Source organism: Sphaeramia orbicularis, chromosome 1 (genome assembly GCF_902148855.1).
Source record: "Sphaeramia orbicularis chromosome 1, fSphaOr1.1, whole genome shotgun sequence".
NCBI classification, from domain to species: Eukaryota; Metazoa; Chordata; class Actinopteri; order Kurtiformes; family Apogonidae; genus Sphaeramia; species Sphaeramia orbicularis.
The window spans coordinates 49,863,071-49,878,627 of record NC_043957.1 but is presented as its reverse complement, the minus strand read 5'-3'; positions in this window follow the sequence as shown (position 1 = coordinate 49,878,627).

Here is a 15,557-nt window from a genome sequence, read left to right as displayed (position 1 = left end):
AGAGAAGAGAAGAGAAGAGATCTTTATTGTCACTGTTACAGGAACAATGTTAATCTGTTTAGCAGCTCTGTTTCTCATTTAACAGCAAAAACACTTCAAGTGCAAGGAGATAATTAAAATATCACACAAGATTATACTGAAAATGACTTGATTAGCTTTGATGTGTAGCGTAATATTTTCAGTGTACTGTTGTTGCTACTTAAAGGTTCTATATGTAAGATGAATGCATGTTTGTGTGTTGCATTAGGTATCAGGTCTTTGTTTACACAGAGAGGCTGAGTGTTGAGTCTTCCGGTGCCCCCTACGGGACCTAAATACAGGAAAAATATGGATGCTGGTAACTGTCAATTTTTTGCTCCCTTTGGAAGTTTGCTACCATTTACAGGTATGATGTTTGGCTCCTTAAGATGTAACTTCAGGAAAGTGTCAGTTTGTGGTAAACATTGTAAAGTAACATGCAGTTTTGTGCGATCCAGCTCAGTGGACACAGTGTGATGATTCAGTTTTACAATATACTGTGACTTATGGTGGACTTGTCATGCATCATATGTATAAATGTTGGTATACTTCCAACAGGATCAAACACTCGTCTCTTACCAGAGACACTTACCATACCCTTTCTTTCTGAAATAAGGTCCTATGGGGCACAAACGTACGAGAGCTGACTCAAGCTAAATCAGCTGACTTAATCTTTAAGGCTACCATCAGACAGCAGGTCTTAATGCACAATTTGGATTTTTGGGTGAAATCCAATTTTTTTTGTGTGTGTGCTCTTTCTTATTACACATTAAATGCGACTTCTATCAGTTTGAGTGTGAATTGAATGCGATACTGACCCACATGCGCAAAAGAGGTCCTGACGTAATACATGACCACGCAGGAACACACTGTGTTTATGGAAGTAAATATGTTTTTCCCGCTGCTCCTCCTCCTGGGATGCAGAATTGTGACGTTTGTCGCATTTCAATGATATAAAGGTTGGATAAATGAGACCTGGCTGTTCAGACTGAAGTCGCATCGCAAAACATCAGATATGTATTGGATTTAGGGCCAGATATGGAAGTGGCCTAGGTTGGATTTGAAAAAAATCAGATTTGTGCTTTTCAAACTGTCTTTAACAGATTGGATACAGGTCACATGTGGGCAAAAAAATCAGATTGAGGCCACATTTGCCTGCAGTCTGAATGTAGCCTAAGGTAGTGATAGCCAGTGCTGAGCACTGTTGCTGCTGCATTGTTGAGCAAAAGAGAGACACTGAAGAATTTAAGAATAAGTGTAAAGGATTTCATAGAAAATCAACCTCAATGTAGAAGTCAGTGCACAGGCTGTTTTCATGGATGTAGGCAACTGTGACAGTCGCAAGTTCAGAAATGGAGACATCTAATGTCATAAGGTGACATTCTCCATGCACAAAATAGGCTCCAAAAACTAAAGTACAAAAACACGTGGGAAGCGTACATACTTAACCAAGCTTTAAGTCATGGATATCCACCACTGCTCTTCACATTACTGTTAGGCTTAGAAGTGGTCATTCAACCTCTCAAAGGTCTCAAATGTCTCACTTTATTTTGATCATGCTTTTGTGAAATGTTGAAGCAGAAGGAACAGAAGAATTTAAGTGACCGTTACTCTTAGTACTTGGCTAATTGCCTCTGGATTTTCTTTGAAAGGGGCTATTTCCATTTCCTCTCTGTTGAAGTTCCTTTGGTCTTCTCTGAACCCTATAATACAGCACAATCCCCCGAAGGCATGTAAGAGGTTAATGTGCAGATTGATGACTCTTTGTGGTCAGTTGTTTGTAAATGTTTCCATCGGGGTTAAACAGATCCCAAAGTAGTACCATGTTAGGCATTGTACATATGTGTGCAAATTGCAGATTCATTACTATCGGGAATCACGGCGCTACAAATGAATTTGGTGGGATGGGATGGGGGCAGAAGGGTGTGCGGCGGTGGTGAGTGTAGTCTGGTGTGGGCAGCAATGATGGTGGTCCCTGACTGTCGATGCTCTCCCTTCTTTCCCTCCCGTACTCCTTCATTCCCAGTACCCCGCCGTCCTCAGCCCATCTGTTCCTGCTTGGCCTCTCAGGCTCTCCATCAGGTAGGCCCAGGCTATTGAGAGCTCCTCTCATCTTATGGCATCTGAAAACGCCAAGCGGGGGATGCATGTGTGTGTGTGCATACTAGGGTCTGGTATTTTCATAGTACAACTACTGTCTGAAAAAATATCACAGTAACATGGTGTATGGTTTTACAAAATTACTATGATCTGTTTCAGTGACCTTAAATGAATGAAAACAGAATGGTTCACGGTAGTTTATCAAATTATCAAATGCTTTATTATAATTTGAAGCATGTGTAAAAAGTCTTCCTTGGAAAATAAAATGCAAAACAACCATGAAGAAAGGAGATACACATGAGATACTCCATCCAGCAGTTGGAAAAACTAAACTATTTTCTTGAATATATACAGGATGTCTACAAAGTCTCTTTACAATTTAAAAACATGATTACAAAAGCAGTTAATGAGATATGTTAATCAGATTTGCTCTATGTACTCTGTGGTTATCAAGGTTTTTAATCACATTGTGGGATCATGTGCAATCGAATCACTGGTCCATTTTTCTACAATGACAGATCAGTTACTGCAAATGTTGACCTTGACCTTTTGACTGAATATGTGTCACCACAACTAGATGACCCTCAACCAACCATCAGTTTCCAGGTAGATGGTGCATCTTGGTGGGTTCCTAAATCAAACATTTCCACATTGGTGGATTGGAAGGGATGGTTCAATTCCCTGGACACCTCGTTCACCAGATATCACTCCCCTGGATTTCTTTCCATGAGATTTTGTTAAAAATATTGTGTATTGAAGAAAGATACGAGACAACAACGATCTGAAGCAAAAGATCACTGATGCCACTGACACCACTGATGAGGCTGTGCTACAGCCAACAAGGCAAGAAATCCAGCACCGTCTTCAAGTGCTTTGTGTTACTAATGGTCCCATATAGAGGTGGATTGAATGAAGAAAAGAAACTTCAATGTCTACTTTTCATTCTGTAATAATTTCCACAGATTTGTCTATTCATTTGCTTTGTAGTAAATTGTTACATTGTAAAGAGACTTTATGGACACCCTGTACTTTCCAAAAACCTCATAATCTCTCAAAGTAATTTCCCTGTCATCTCATCAGCTTCACAAACTGATCAGTTTAGATGCAGTAAAAATACAAATATGCTGTGATCTTTGTTTGTTGTTCCCTCTACTAGTGAGTGATGTCAAATTACATTTTTTCTGGTACATATTCACATATTAAAAGACTATTTGGATAATGTTGAACCATGGCTAAGCAATTTGTACCTTTATTATGTTCCAAATTCTTGTCACGGTGAATATGGAAGACATCAAATCTCACTTGAAACATGAATGTTTCATCTGATGAGACTTGCCTGCAGTGTTGCTTTACTGCCATGTGCTGTATATTGAACTTTATGATTCAAACAAAACAAAACAAAAAAAACTAGCAGATACAGCAGCCAGATTAATCTATTCCACTCTTATTTAGATTGAGCAAATGGAAAGTATTTCACTTCCATTATTTGGAAAAGTAGCTCTCAAGGTGGTCCTCAGCATGAGTTTGGAGGGATGGCGGTTTGATCATGCAGCGCTGTACAACTTCTCTCAAAAGTGGACATTATATAGTTTTCCCAGGGCTTGTGGTCAATTGTGAAATCCCGGTTTACACAGACTCTTTGCGTTGGGATCATTTTACAACAGAAAGGAAAAGAGGCAAATGGAACAGTCACTCTTGAGCAGGCAGCGAGGTGTGGTGTGGAATCGGTTTGAATTTTTTTTTCCTTTCATCCCCCTCATGCAAAGGTCACAGTTTGGGAACCCACTGTGTTTTATTGTCCCGGGGAATTGTTTTGAGGTCTCATTTCAGAGTAATATTTCCTCGTCTGGCCCTTGTTCTTTTATATCAAGAAGCCGAAGTGAAAACTTCCCTTTTGTCTGGGATCTGATTACCAGGCATGAGTCATTTTTATAATGTGCCAGCCTCTCCTGTCAGGATTTTTTTGTTCTAATCTCTTTCAGTTAGTCCAAGGTACGTCTGCTAGAAAACACTGCTCAGTTATTACAGTATACATTTTCATATTGCCTCCCTAAATGTAATTTAAACTGCAGTCTCCTTTGTGTTTCTGGTTCATACTACCCATGGAAGGTATTTGGTGGTAGCTTTGATGCAACAGCTTGAAAACTGTAACGTGCCAGTTTGCTACTGCTTTTGTTAGCTTCACTGGCTCTAAACTCAGTGTGACACACACATGTTTCATTATTTACATCCAGGTGTCCCTGTTATTATTCCTTTATGTATCACCACACATTTTAGATGACTGCTGAGTTTCCACATTGGTCATGCACAAGTGTGTGTTAATCAGATGTGTTTTGACTCCTCACAGCCTTAAGGTTTTCATTAGCAGCAGAGTGAGGGTGCAGGTCTGACTGTTTACATGCTCACAACAAGCTGTGTTACAGAAAGAAATCATAGGGCACGTACAGTATATTTCAATAACTTGGTTACTAACATTTTTCTCCTTTTTTTTTTTTTTTATACAAAAAAGCAATGGGTTAAGCTTAAAGACATTTTTGTTATGGAGTTTAGGACAGAGCAATAGAAGAATATGATCTATAGGGACAGAGTGCTGAGGTTTTTGAAAAATTGTCTGACTTATACATAGAAAACAACATGGGTCATGACCTTGAGGTGAGTCCCCAAGTAATATTGTATTTGAACTCTTTTTACGAATCTCATGACAAGCAGGAAGGAAAGAAAAGAGCCTTTTTACTCCACCTAATATCTCCTGTGTATTGAACATATTTAGAAGATGTGCGTAAAAGAAATGGTTACTCAAACGTGTATCTCTTAGAGATGGTTTATTCATTCAAAGTGATCTTGAAATGACAGTAACATCGCCCAGAAGTGCTGATTTATGAAAATATTTCACTTACCCATGAAGTTTGAATAAGATATTTTTGCCTTTTGCTTATGAACAAAGAGAGGAATGTGTCTGAAGATAAAATGACAGGGTTTTTTTTTTCTTCAGAAAAAGTTTGGGAATTGCCTGTCCAAAGGTAAGCTGTAAAAAACCAAAACGTAGGGTCCATTTATATGTTTCAATATGGTTATTTAGGATTTTGGATTTACATATTTTGGATACAAGGATGTGCAGCTACACTAGTGATCTCTCTGCTGTGGTGCCATATTTTTACCTCCGCCAAGGAGGTTATGTTTTTGCCAGGGTTTGTTTGTCTGTCTGTTTATTTGTCTGTCCGTTAGTGTGCAACATAACTCAAAAAGTTATGGACAGATTTTGATGAAATTTTCAGGGTTTATTGGAAATGGGATAAGGAAGAAATGATTAAATTTTGGTGGTGATCGGGGGTGGGGGGGCCCACGGGGGGGGCACTGATCAGCCTTGGCGGAGGTCTGCGCTCTCCGAGTGCTTCTAGTACACTTTAGAATGAGACAAAAATTCCCATTAGAAACCAAAATAAAGGTACATTAGATTTCCCAAGTAGGAGTAGCTATTTTACTATTCAACCCATAAAGACCCAGTGTTATTTTTGTAGCAGTTCTCAAATTTTTCTCTCTAATCTTTAAGTAATTTACCACCATTCATTATAATAATATCCTCTATTTTACATTTTTCAGTGTAAATCATGTATTTTCCATATATTTAATGCACTTAACATGTAGATGTTCATGAAAAATCAGTAAATTCAAAGGTTATCATATCAAAAGAGAGAAAACTGAAGAATAAAATGACTTTTTCTGCAAAATCTATCATTAACTGAACATAAGCCAAGTGTCTCCATCCACTGTCACTGAGCCAAATCCATGGGTTTTACTGGTGAATCAATGTTGTAGAAGATGATGGTGTTTCCCACGTTCACTGCGGAGCAAGGTTATAATAGTTTTGGATTTTTCGTTATAGTTTAGTTTTATTTAGTTTTGTCTTTTTTTTTCTCTAATCTAGTTCGTTTTAATTAGTTTTTAGAGCAGGTTTGCTAGTTTTTATTTGTTCTCATTATTTTCTTAACGCTTAGTTTTAGTTTAATTTTTTTTTTTTTTTTTTTTTATATCTTTTATCTTCCTCGCTGTCATATTCAAATAAATTCCGTACAGGACTCTGTTGCTTTCTCTCAACTTTAGTCTCCATGTTTCCAGGTAGAGTGGGGATGAATATGATACAATTGTATCAATCCGACATTGACAAAGACGAAAACGAAGGGAATTTTATCCATAATTTTTTATACGTTTTTGTTTTGTAAGCACACAATACAGTTTCGGTTAGTTATCTTTTTTTTTTCTTTTAATTCTAGTTTTTATTTATTTCAGTTAACGAAAATGTTTTTTTACAATTCTAGTGTTCGTCATTTCGTTAGTTTTCGTTAACGATAATAACCTTGCTACGGAGCTTCTGAACGTCCAAATGGGTCATATCTGATGACCACGAAAAGATGACCAACTGTATTTTACACCAGTTATATACATGGATTGATAGGATTAGTGGATCAACGGGTATTAAACATTTTAGATCACTAATTGGTTTAGGTCGACAGTGGATGCTCGGGTGTTTATGGGTTAATACCTGACAATGTTTTCTGACTTTCACAGCTTAAACGTGTAGCTAAAGCAGATATCCAGCTTTAACTACTTAAATCCATGTAAATGCATCCAGTGATGAAGCAGTTGTGTCCTCAGCCTCAGACCCTTCTCAGCATGGTTGATTTCAGAGGAACGGGGTCACTGCCCTGTCTGCCACTGTATGCCCCTCTCCAATTCCTCAACCCCTCCATCGCATCGACACTCGGACAGACAGGCTGCCTGTCACGTCGTCTGAAACCTGCAGATGTCAAAGTAGAAGAGCCGTCTGCACAAGAATGAACACAAACCATGCAATCAGTCGCAGGCCTTATTACCACCATACACTGAAAAACATAAACACTCCTTCATTATCTCCATTCCCACCTCATAGACATTTAAAGCAGACAACAAATTAACTAAAGTCAGTGACCATAAACACAGGATACATGTCTGTACTTTCGTGTGGGAAAGATCATTTTGTAAATAATTTAAGAAACAAAGGATAAATCAGGCCGGTGCAAAACCCAAGTTTATCTTTTACTAATTGCAAAGATACAGAACTGAACTTTTGGGTGCAGTCCCCACTGTGCTACATTCCAGATGCTGATAGCAGTATTGGACCACCAAGGACTTTAAATATACTTGCAAGGCTCAAGATGTACGAAAGCTCTGATAAAATGTTTCCCTCGGCTGCTTATCCATTCTGTACCTCACAGAGACGTAGCTTTTTGACGGGGGAAAAGGCATCTTTTATTTGACTCATCCATAAGCAGACATTTGAGTTCTGGACATATATTACTTCTGATACATTTTGGGGGGAAAAAAACCTTTCAAGATGAGGTCTGGGGACAAGACACTGCTTTATGTGTACAGTTTAAGTGCTATGAGGGCAACTTCTAAAATTGATTTCACTTGTATTTTACCATGAGGGAAAAAAATCTGTGACAACATACCATTGGTGAGCAAAGAAAACTGAAATATGTATTGTGTTTTCCTTGAAATCCATTTAGTACATGTATTGTAAGTGATTGTGAGCTGTGTGCGAGCAGGTGTTTGACATCGATGCACGTAGATTTACAATATGTGGTAAAGAGTTGTAAAATGAAATGAGTTTTATTCCGCCTCTGGCAAAGGAATATAAAGGAGGAAATGGGGTGTCTTGCCAACAGCAGGCCACAACTGGAATCAGTACTGCTTTGACACAATGTCTTTGATTAGTTAGGTTGTTATGATTTTACAGGCCAAGACATAGAAGCCATATGGCATGTTTTTTATTAAGATACTAAATGAACTGAGCCCGTATGTTCTTGTGGTACACTCAGCCCACCAAAAGAGCTCTATGAATTCTGATATCCAAGGGAGAGTTGACTAAACTTGACAATGCTGGTGAGATAAAACAGCAAGCAAATTAGAGGATAGATTGATCATAAATCATTTGTGTACCGCAGCGCAAAATTCAGACGCATTTCAACACTTGTCTTTCCTTGGAAAGTGGGGTTTTTTTCCTACCAGTCTTTCACAACCTGTGGCTCGCATGCTGTTTCAAGTAGAAGGAGACTGCCAAGTATCACTGCGTACTCCAAATATTTGTGTGGTCAACTGGACAGTGTTGTTGCGGTTGGATCCCATCACTAATGTTCAAACACTCTTGAACTCACCAGGTTTTTACATTGTGCTGTTGAATTGTCGTGCATTTATTTTTTTATTCAAGGAATAAAATGTGGCAGGAGTTCAACAGAGTAGATGCCGTTCCGTTCTGAACATTTGTTATGCATTAAGGAGCAATGGAGTTTTACTGCTTCATAGATAGAGATAATGTCGCCATACATCTATGGAATGACATTAGACATTTATGGATTGTGTAATTTGGCAGTGGATCTAAGGGATTATTTTGACAGCTGCCAGGTTTTTAGTGTTTTTAAACACCACTTCCACATCTATGTCTGTAAACTACATTGTAAAGAGATTTAATTCAGACATCTGGAATTAAACATGAAATATTTCTTCTTGCTCAAACCTCTGCTTTATTTGTCACCTTGTGTCTCTTAAGTCTTGAGTTAAATACTTGTGTCAACAGAGGTCATAGCAATTCTAAATTAGGGCAGGGCTACCCCGTAAATTTATGTAGGAGGACGTAACTTGTCTGGATGTTTTTGCAGAACTCATCTGCAATAGAAATCAGTAAAGGTCACAAGTTTAAAGCACTGAAAATACTGTAAGGTTGGAAAATCTGTGCTTACAAAAAATGAAAACATAAAATAACAGGACACATAGGTCAGTAGCATTCAAAGTTGTATAAATAAAGTTGTTATTTCAGTTAAAATAATAAGTTACTTTACATACATGTAAACTTTTAATCTCTCCAAGCAAAATAACAGCTGGCTCTTGCTTTTTATTAAACATACGGATATGAAGGGCTTTTTTTTTTTTTTTTTTTTCCAAAATTCTTGTTTAAACAAATAAGTACATGTACCACAGTGCCCTTTACAGTTCCTCTAAAAGGGTCAATTTATTGTGAGCTTCCTTATAGTTACAACAGACCGCTGCATTGTACTTTGTCTCACTTCTGATCTGTCCAGAGGTTTGTCTATCTATCCGACAATCACAAACAGTGTATCTCAGGTGCATCAGTAGTGGTAGTGTGTAACCTCAGTCACCATATATAGGCTTACATCTACATCACTGTTCCAATAAGGTGCAATTCCTGCAAACTTATGTCTAATCCATCAGGACTGCAGACCTCTGGTGTGGACACACACATAACTACACAGTGAAATGTGCAAAAAACTAAAAGCAAAACAGAGAAAAAAAACATAGCATTTATTGAACATGCTGTCGTCTCCAAGATCAACAGCCGAATGCTGGACATCCTTAAACTGCTGTGCCTGCAGCCTCATTAGCAGAGGAGAGGAAGGAGGAAGCCATATTTTAGCAGATGTTTGCATATATCCAAGTGTGACAACTTCTGCTGTAGCCAGAGAGGTGTCATGTGTTTGTAGCTCTTTGTTGACTGCTTAGCAACCATTAGTTTAGTCATTTATGACTCTTGTAGATCCACTCAACTGAATTATTTCTTACCATAACATACAACCTTAAGGATTTCATTTACACCTTCAGCTCCCTGTAGATGCCTTTTAAATTGTGTTAAAGAAGTGAGCAACTCTTATTACCATTACACACTGTGTATATATTATTTCTTATAATGTTTTGCTAGGTTAAGTTTAAAGTCATGTATCAGTGTATATTGCAATTATACTGAATGATATTGCAGCTTCTGTGATAAAATCCCATTGGATTCCATTCCCAACTTCTGTCTGCTGTCATTTTCTTTACATTTCTACCTTACTTATCCTGGCATGCATTTCATTTGTATTTCATGCAAAAAAGTAGAGACACCTAATGAGCAGTAACTCCGAATCCAGCAGCAGGACATTATTTATTGCATTGACTTTACCACTTGAAATGTATATTTTCATGATCTGTGGTGTGAGAGTGATAGTCAGTATACAGTCTGTACAATCTGACATTTCAACTTAACAAAATATCAGCCAGAGTTTTAAAGCCAAATACTATATTGACACATGGATACATAAAGGAGGCAGTGCAGTATACAGATTATGCCAATGATAATTGTTTAGAGGGTTGTTTGGACTGGCTGTGTGTCACAGTGTGGAGCCCTGGCTAAATATTTACTGGGTGGTGGCAGGGTTAGAAGGCATACTTGGCTGAGCTTGTCTCTGGTACAGGAACGAGGAGATGAAGAGGGGGGTTGGCTGGTGAAGTCACCACCGGCTGATGTGGTTAGCCAGCCAGTGACGTTTAGTCCCGAACCTTTGACCATTTAGGGGGGCCCTGGACTGATATGAGTGTTATTGACCCAGAGGCCATGCGTGGCATGTTTAGGGTCTGCAGAATATATCCCAAGCTTTAACCTATACAACAGAGCCAATTATAGCTGCGAAAGGCCAAACAATACAATCCATCAGTCAGGTTTCTTTGGTAAACAGGAATGGGCGGCCCATGCCGGGGTGTAAACTCCAAATCCCAGTGAAGCTAAGGGTCAGTGGAGCTGTTTGATTGTCTAATTGGGGGTTGGATTCATGCGAGTGTGTGCGTCTGAGAAAAAAGAGAGGATGTGAGATAAAAAGAGAGAGTAAGGCAGACTGTGCATGTGTTTGTGCGCATATGTGTGTGCACTGCAGCTCAGACACTACGGGTCTGGAGGCCTGAGACATCTAATGAATGTGTGTTTGTTCTTCAGACCCCACACACCTCTGTTTATTTGAACATGGGATAGTGTTCCTGAGCTGTTTTATCCTCCCTATGTTTGCCACTTAACACGTGCACCGCAGGATTGGCCTATGCACCGGTGTGCACCATGTTTAAGAAAGACAAAAAATATCAGTCAGCCTGACAAAAACGATAGAAAGATAAACTTTATCTTTTAGTTTGTGGACACAGTGTTCCTCTTCATAACTGTTTCATCTTCATTATGAAGCAGGGTGATAATTCAAACAGCTCCAGCCCAGACGGTGCCAAAGGCAATGGGCCAACGGAAGATTGGCGGTTGGTTTAGTGTCAATGATGTGGTGATGTGGGTCAGGGATAGCAGCAGCAGCGGTCACTGCACAGTGGCTAAGAGCCCAGACAGACCACCGGGGAGGAGGCCTTCACCTCTTTCCTCAGCCATCAATCACTCACACACACACATAAGCATAAGATAGATACAAGCAAACACAACCAGACACTCATCCCTAAACCTCACCATTAACTTTCATTTACATTAAGGATTACCTGCAGAAGAAAGACGTGGTCATTTACACATTACTGTGTATTATTCATTCCAGATATTTGGTTCCTAGGCACTGATGGATGGTGCACTTGTTATTGCAAAATGTAGATTTTAAAGGTTATTTGTTAAGGTGTACTTTCAACAGTCCAGTCAAAAATGTCCTCAAAAGGAATCCTAGAGATTACACAAATTTCTTGATGATGAATGATGTTTTGCTTCATGCTCACAGATATGCTTTATGTCACATACAACATGTCAAACCGTTTTAAATATTCAAAGCTTTCCTACTAAAAAGTGGAAAACTAAAGATGTAAAGGGACATGCAGACTCACTTGACGAATCAAAGCTTTGATTTGATTAAAGAAGGCAAAATGAAAACAAAATCATTTGAATGACATAGTGAGTACACAAGGAGTACAATCTAATATTTTACTTTCAAAATTGTTTTACTATAATCCAAATATGAGGGAAATTTTGATATATAATTATATATAATTATATTATTATCTAACAGTGTGCAAGGCTAAGGCAAACATTCCCAATACAAAACCCCACATTTCTACTCAGAAACATGACTTCTAATCATGTTACTAGTTTTTTATTAAACATCAAGAAAAAGGTATCAACAGATTTTTGGATTTGCGCAAATATCACAACACACGAATATTTTCTATAGCCACTTACACAGCTTACTTGGGCTATTCTCTCTTTCATAACAGGCAAAAACCTGAATATTTTGTGCATGTTAACATAGTCATTGTCTTCTTTAAACCTTTTCTATGTAAAATGTGTGCTGTTTGCAGTTTGTGTTGGATAGTAGGCTGGTATTTGTAAACTTACAGTATCTAGTGTTGCACTGTTACAGCTGTAGAGGAGCAGAAGACAGGTATTAAAGTACTCAAGAGGAAACATTAGGACCGTCAATCCCAAAATCTAGACATATGTTGTGCCTGTTATCATAAATGTAGGCATTGGACACCATTGTTAGCTTGGAAGAGGAATTAGCTAATATCAACAGAGACAAACAGACTCAGACTCCAATATAACCTTTATGTAAGCACATGAGCATGTGCAAAACTTCCATAGTGTGCCTTTAAGTCTTGCTCTATTTTTCTGTCTTTGGTTGTATATTATACAGATAATACACAGCAAACCCAGTTGCTTTACATTATCATCCTTATTGCACGGCTTACTTAAAAAAAAAATCTATAATAATATTGTCTATCATCTATGACTTAATTCTATTGTCTATGATCAGAATGTAGCCCAAAACAAGAGTTTCATATACAGAATTAAGTCATCATAGAATGCCAATGTTGAATCAAGCATCGAGTAGTGATATCGGTGCATTATTTGTAAACTACAACACCCATACAGTTTGATCATGTCATCCTGAAGGTGTTTTATATTACCATAAGCATTCCCTTTACACCAAACCTGCTCAGCATTATGTCAGTAATGGTGATGTGTGTCTTTGACCTTTGTTCATCTTATGTGCAGGCCTGCAACTCATCTGGTGTTAGCCGTTTCATGCTGGCATCAAAACTGACAGTTATTAATGTTTATGGTTAGCTCCATGAAATTCACCCTGAAGGTGGTGATGAGAGGGATGAGATGGGTGTCTGAAGGTGATAAAGAATTTGTGAGTTATTAATGGCACAGCACGCAGCACGCCGTCTGATTCATCTCATTTTTACAGTAAGATCATCGTATATTCTAGAATATAATCACAGGAGCTAATAAATAAACAGCTGATACTTTGTCACTGTGTAGATCCACATATAGACACAGATGGATACACTACATCTTCTCCCACACACAGAGAGTACCCTGATTTAACACCTCTTTAATTCACAACAGCACTTGCTATTCTCTGCTGGTGGTGTGATAGTATTCGCAGAGAGTTGTTCCTCCTGAGTCTTTCAGTTGTCTGAAACATTTTATTTCAGCGCAAGGCCTTATTGCCCACCCAAAGAGGTTATAGGGATTCTCGACTGCCCTCTCTCCCTAAGTGGGTGGTCCTCTGGGGTATGGCTGAGGCACAGGTGGAGTATTGTAGGGGTGCTCACAAAAATAACCCCCCTCACTCCCCACCAACAACCCCTCTCCCCACTCATTTTTTTTGCCACGCCTGCTCCATGGAAAGGTGGACTAAATTTTGCAGAACCCACCATTAGACCGTTAAGGCACTAAACACTACAGGCGAAATGTTGACACATACAAACCTGTGCCGGGAAAACATGAAGAAAAAATTCAACATTCACTTACAATACAGCATTCTCTTTCTCTTCTACCTATTAGAAAGTGTCTTCATAAGAAGGTGCATGTAAAATATACAAGTTTTAACACAAAGACTGCGCAACAAAATGTTAAAAGATGCCCTCTTCGACTAAAATATTCCCATGCACTGGTTTTGTAAATAATTGTAGTTCTGCTGAATCTGTTTTATAAAGTTTACACGGTAGGTTCAGTGCACCCTATCTGTTGTTTGGAACCCATGCAAACCACCAGTAGGATGTTGACATATGGCAGCTCTGGTGTAGTGCGCAAGGCATGGATTACTTGGGACCATAATAAACAAGAGCATAAAGAGGGATCTGTGCAAAGGGGGAGCCTCGTGAGGGGTCACTTTCCTCAGACCTCCTTGTCTTACTATCACCGGGTCTGTCTGGAGCTCCAGCATTGAGCCCCCGAGGTAGAGATGCTGGATGTAATCACACACACTCTCATCCTATGCAGTTAGTGAAACAGCCAGCCACCTGCTCATATGTGTTAACAGAGTGATTTACTGTTAAAAGTCTGCGCCTCGGTGATGAAGATAGGCAAAGAACACGTGTCTTGATAATCTTACAGACCTTGAAATGACAGGATATCATCAATATAATGAAAAAAGTGTTTTTTCGGTACATAATAGAGACATATTTGTGCAGGAATACAGCAGGTGCTCTCCATACAGAAATTGCAATGGTTCTCTGCACAAAGACTTGGCTGTGTGCTCTATCCACCTGCACTTATGTAAAGAGATGCCAGAATTTCTGATTCAATGAACCATTTATACAAGGTCAAGTAACACACTCTGTATGCTTTCCACCTGTACACCAATGTAAAATGCACAGCCTGTTAGCATTTTGGTGAGTATCTTCCTACACACACACACACACACACACACACACACACACACACACACACACACACACACACACACACACACACACAAAAATCAATTTTTAAAAAAAGCAGAGTTGAGATTGACGACTTCAGCAGCGTTGCCAAACACGCAGTGACAGGTACTTCAGACAATGTCGGGAATGTCGAAAGAGTCAGCCAACTTCATGTGAGGCTAAATATCCATTATCAGAGTTCCTATCCTCTGACGTCTCACATAACTTCCTGCTCAGATCTTTGCGAGGGCCAGATGGTTACATTGGCCACTGGGGAGAGCAAGAAGCCCAGAGAGACAGTTTTACAATGTGCAATTACAGGACAGATAAACTAAACGCTCAACAAAGCAAGGCATTTCCACATCCCTGACTTCTAGACTTTGATAAGGAGCAAGCTGCATTCCTTGGCCAATTTACTGTCTTCAAAATTAACATACCACTGCTAATGAACACTCTAACTGGACCTTGAATGGGAGATTTTTGTCTCAGACTAATGAGGGCAGAGCGCTGTAGATATACTGTAAAGCATGCTTCACTGATCCAAATGTGGAACTATAAATGTGTGCTTAAGAAGCTTTGCAAGGCATTGAAAGCCGACTGATTTGTTTCGGGCTTGATTACATGCCAATTGATGCTAGAGGGGATAGAATTTCTTAACCAACGAGCAGCACATATTGCTACACTCAAAGTTCAGCCAGTTTTGTTCCACATTAACATTTCACAGAGAGATCAGGCGCCTGCCCTCTGCGCTTTACCCCAGGGAGCAAGAATCCCCCACAAACTGACACTGATACAATCTCCAGGTAATGGCTGCCTGCCTACAAGCCAGAGGGTGTCTGAGGATATACTGCATGTGTGTATGTGTGTGCATCAGATTCAAGGAGGTACCCAGGACCACTAGTGTGGTCACAGGGCCAAAGTTCATTCAGAAATGTGTGGCCCGGGGTCGA